This window comes from Camelus ferus, chromosome X (assembly GCF_009834535.1).
Source record: "Camelus ferus isolate YT-003-E chromosome X, BCGSAC_Cfer_1.0, whole genome shotgun sequence".
NCBI classification, from domain to species: Eukaryota; Metazoa; Chordata; class Mammalia; order Artiodactyla; family Camelidae; genus Camelus; species Camelus ferus.
The window spans coordinates 59,018,907-59,024,823 of record NC_045732.1 but is presented as its reverse complement, the minus strand read 5'-3'; positions in this window follow the sequence as shown (position 1 = coordinate 59,024,823).

Below are 5,917 nucleotides of genomic sequence, written 5' to 3'. Positions count from 1 at the left end.
TGCAAAACAAATATTAATAGAATTGAAGGAAGAAACAGATAGCAATACAATAATAGGAGAGGTCTTCAATACCCTACTTTCAACAATGGCTAGATCATTTAGACATCAACTCAAGAAGGAAACAGTGTACCTGAGCAATGCTACAGACTAAATATACCTATAGATATATACAGAATATTCCATCCAACAGCAGTGAAGAATATATCCCTTTCAAGTACACATGAAGCATTCTTCAGGATAGATTATATATATGTTAAGCCACAACACAAATTTTAGCAAATTTAGAAAGATTGAAATTATATCAAGTATCTTTTCTGACCACAAAGGTGTGAAACTAGAAATCAATAACAGGAAGAAAGATTTAAATGATAAATATGTGGAAATTTAAAAGCACAGAGCTGAACAATCAATGGATCAAAGAACAAATTAAGGGAAAAGTGAAAAATATCTTGAGACAAATGAAAATGAAAACATAACATACCAAGACAATGAAATGCAAAAAAGCAATTCTAAGAGATAAGTTTGCAGAGTGATAAATGCCTACACTAAGAAAATAAGTATCTTAAATAAATAACCTACATTCACACTTCACAGAGTTGGAAAAAGAACAAACTAAACCTAAAATTAGCAAAAGGAAGGAAACTATAAAGATCACAGTAGGAATAAAATAGAGAAAAAAGAAATAAAATAATGACAGAAATAATAGCTAGTTTTTTGAAGAGATAAACAAAATTGACAAGGCTTTAGCTAGACTAACAACAAAAAAAAGAGGACTCAAATAAAATAAGAAATGAAACAGGAGATATTATAACTGATACCATTAAAATAAAAATGATCTGAGGGAGGCTACTATGAAAATGCATATGCCAACAAATTAGACACCTAAGAGAAATGAACAAGTTCCTAGAAATATACAATCTACCAAGACTGAATCATGTCAAAATAGAAACTTTGAACAAACAGATAATTAATAAGAAGATTAAATCAGTAATCAGAACTTCCCAACAAATAAAAGCCCAGGGCCAGATAGCTTCACTGGTGGTGTCTACTGAATAGCTAAAAAATTTAATTGTACTCCTTCTCAAACTCTTCCAAAAATTTGAAGAAGAGGGAATACTTCTAAACTCATTTTACAAGGCCAGAGTTGCCCTGATACCAAAGCCAGATAAGAGCACTACAAGAAAATAATTTACAGGTCAATATTCCTTGTGAACATAGATGCAAAAATTCTCAACCAAATATAAGCAAACCAAATTCAAGAGCACATTAAAAGATCATACACTACAAACAATTGGGATTCATCCCTGGGAAGCAAGGATGGTTCAACATATGCAAATAAATAAATGTGATATACCACATTAACAGAATGAAAGATAAAAATCATATGTTCATTATCAATAGATGTAGAAAAAGTATTTGACAAAATACAATATCTTTACATGACATAAACTTGACAAGTTGGGTATGGAAGGATTGTATTTCAATATAATAAAGAATATATATGAAAAGCCCACAGAAAACATGATAGTCAATGCTGAAAGTTAAAACACTTCCCCCTAAGGAACATAGCAAAAATGCCAACTGTCACTTCTATTCAACATAGTACTGGAAGTCCTAGCGCAAGTGATTAGTCAGAAAAAATAAATAAAAGGCATTCAATTCAGAAAGGAAGAAATAAAATAGTCTCTGCAGAAGACATGGTTTTATACATACAGGAAATACTAGAGACTCTACCAAAAAACTGTTAGAACAAATAAATGAATTCAGTAAAGTTGCAGAACACAAATCAACATGCAAAAATAAGTTCCATTTCTGTACACTAACAACGAGCTATTTGAAAAAGAAATTAAGGAAGCAATTTTATTTGCAATAGCATGAAAAATAACAAAATACTTAGGAATAAATTTACCCAAGGAAATAAAAAGATTTGTACACTGAAAACTATAAAACATTGATGAAATAAATGGAAGAAAATGCAAATTAAGAGAATAATATCCTATGTTTGTGAATTAGAAAAATTATTATTGTTAAAATAGTCATATATTCAAAGCTATTTGCAGAATACAATCCTTATCAAAAATCAATGGAAATTTTTATAGAAAAAGAAAAAAAATTCTAGAATTCATATGGAACCACAGAAGACTGCAAATAGCCAAAGCAATCTTGAAGAAAAAAATTAAAAAGTTGAGGCATCACATTACCTAACTTCAAAACATACTACAAAGCTATAGTAATCAAAACAGCACGATACTAACATTGAAACACATATAGACCAATCCACATTAAATCCACCTTCACATTCTTTAAGCTCTGCCTTTCAATGTAGCCCAACTTAGACCACATCTTTCCACTTTTGCTATAACTACCCTGGTTCAAGCCACCATCTCTTGCCTGAATAAAAGAAAGTGTGCATTATCTCTCTAGTCCTATCTTTGCCTCTACTACTGTTTCTTCTTCACAGAACATCCAGAATATTTTAAGACATAGGTTATATTATGCTTAAAAACTTTTAAATATCCTTCTCTGCTTAAAAACTTTCAAATGTCCTTTCACTTCACTATGAGTAAACACCAAATCCTTACAAAGATGTCCAAACCCCTATGTGATCTGACTCATTCTTTGTTTTACTAATATGCACTAACACACTTGTTTTGCTGTTGTTCAATGAATATATGAAGAATGCACCTCCCTTAGGTACTTTGCAATTGCAGTTTCCTCTGCCAAGCATTCTTCTTCCAGATTAAAGATATCTACTTGAATAATTTCCTCACTTCCTTCAGATCTTTGCTTAATATCATTTTATCAGAGGGGCTTTCATTGATCATCTCTCTTTACCTGACTCAGTATTCACTATCACCCTTATTCTGCTTTCATTTTTTTTCGTAGCATGTGTTACTGTATCAACTAATCAATATAGATGTAATTTTACTCATTCATTTGCTAATTTTGCTCTTCTATCACTAGAATGCAAGGATGCAAGGTTAATGTGTATAAGTGCAATTTTTTTTCCCTCAGTGCTATCACCCTAGAACCTAGAACAATGTGCCTGACATAAAATATGCACTCAACAAATCTGACAGCACAAGGAATTTGTGAAATGAATGACTAGGGTAAGCAAATGAAAGTACACATTAACTTTGTGACTTAGAAGCCTAATTTTATTTGGAGGTATTCATATACAGCAATAACTATAATGCATTGTTTAAGACAAAATAAATCACTTTATTATTTTTGTCTAGCACTAAATAAATCACTTAAAGCAACACTTTTTGCAATTTGAAAGATCTCTGGAGTCATCTGGAGAGCTTTAAAAAATACAGAATTCTAGGTCTCCCATGACTGATCACCAGGAACACGTGCAATCTCTAAAGATTCTTAATCAGTAGATTTATTGTGGAGCTGACAACTCTATTTTTAAAAGCCCCTTAAATGAGTGTAGAGATCTAGCTTTGGGAACTATTGATTTATCTAATTCATTTGACATTGGCCTAAGTCATGCTTCCATGGGATCAATTCCCATGTAGAAATTTGGAGAAATAAGAAAACTGTAGTAGAAAGTGAGGATGGGTCATTAGCACCATTGAGCAACCCTACAAGTATATCAACAAAATAAATAACAGATCCAGAATATAATCCTGCTCTGCTCAGAAATAGTTGACACTGGCTGAGATACATTTACATTTAAGACAGTGGACATGATGGACACAGAAATGTCATTATGAAGCTCAATCACTGAAGAGAACACTGAATAGGAGGAATTCCAAAACTTTTTGGCACTGTGACATACTCTTATTATTTCTTTCTCTTCTTATCTCCTGCTCTGCCCACACACTGCCCATTCAAGACAAAAAGAATAATGATATAAATATACAATTATGTATTTAATATTAATGGAAATTGAAATTAATTTGATTTTTAAATTAGCACAAGCATAATTTGAGATATTTAGAGAAGCCATAGGATATGACCAAAGTGAGCTTAAAGGAGGCCACCTATGGTTCTGACTATGTGAAACCTGCAGAAATCAACAGAATGTTCTCTTCTAATGGTCTGGGAATGCAGAAAGAGGATTGTCAATGCTCATGAGGATGGTCAGTTCAAAAATACTTTTTAGTCAAGAGTGGTTCCTGGAATTGGAGGCTGTAAAATCAGGACGTTTAAATAAATTTTTTCTATAAATACAACAAATTGAGGTATAGGCATGAGATGATAGAAGAGTAAGTACAAATTTAAATTATTTTTGAGGAATATTTAATAGTACTAAAATGTATAGAATTTAATATTTGGTTAAATACCAACTATACAGTGTATATACATTATATGCATACTTACCTTTATACACTTCTCTATGTTTACATACCAAAAAGGTTAAGAGTTGTTATCTCTTGGGAGGGGGACTATCATTTCTCTTTTTTTTTCTTTTAAGTTGTTTATAGTTTTCAGAATTATCTTCAGCAAGCAAGATTTTTAAATTATAATCAGAATATCTTTATTGCAACTATTCTTACTAGCTTACATACCACATTCTTCTGAGAGACAGTTTTCCTCCTAAGTGTGACTATTTAAAAAACTGGGAGCAGAAAGACATTTCTGCACAAATTGAATTCACTCAGAATATCTCTTTCTATCTCTCCTTTTTGCTGCTGAGAACCACAAAAATGCTTGCTTTTCTAGATATGCATGTATCTACAGTTGGGTGTCAAATGTATGCCCATTTTTAACCTATGAAATACAAGGTTCCAAAGAGTTGTCCTCTTCTCTGAAGTCTTTTCACTTTGAATGCCAGTTATGATTTCCTTTTACTGCCTACTTTAAAAAATGAACTATTTAAAGTCTTTTTTTTAAATGCACTATATCTTTCATTCCTCTCAGTTGCAAATATCCTCTGTTATTAGTAATTATGGTAATATTTTGCTTAAGTGGTGCCTATTATTCAAGTGCTGTACTTGAAAACAACTTAAGCCTCTCAACACCTATGTAAATTTAAACACTTTGTCCCCAGTTTGTGGATCAGTAATTGAGACTGGAAAAGATTAAGTGAGTTGCCAAAGGTTAGGACTTTGTTCTGCAAAACCAAGGCAATATGGTGTATTTGTTTGAGTTGCTCAAATTAAAAATGGCTTTCCTTTTATTTACATTTTAATGTTTTCTTCCTTCCTTTTTTAGTGGTGTATGAATTAATGCCAACTGGGAAAGCCACTTTAAATATGTGTACACTTCATTAAATTTTCTCAGAGACACTGAAGATCCCCAAGTATTTTGTACATGATTCTTTTGTCCATAAAGAAGAAATAACAGCTGTTTTACCTATTTTGCTAGGTTTGTTGTTTGCTAAAGAAAGACGATTATTATATTATGATTGTATTCATTCATTCAAAATACGTCTAAAGGAAACATCTAATGTGTTATATAGACTTCTAGGTGCTGGGGATATTTTCTGAAGGGAATTCACAATCTGTATATATGGTGGTACATGACAGAGGAGGGAAAGGGGGAGACAACAGATAGGTACAATTACAACATTGAATGATGTATACAGTACACTTTGAAAGCTCATAGGAAATCAACTTGCCAAGATTTGGAGGCAAAGAACTAGAAAGAATTTATTTCCCAAAACACAAGTTTTTTTTTTTTTTACTTGCTTCTGCACGTAAAAGAAAAACTGATATGTTTTAAACATAACTTGGTTTAATCTGATTGAATTTTCACTCTGAGAATAGTGTTTATCCGCCCCTGATGCAGAGAATGGATTGGAGTGGGAAAGATAAGAGGATAAGAAAGCCAGTTGGAAACTATTGCTAAATAATTAGAATGAAAAATGATGGTGACCCTAAGGAAGAATACTGATAGTGAGGACTGAGACAAGTAGATAAATTCAAGAATTTTGGAAGGTATTGATTGGTGATTGATTATGTTT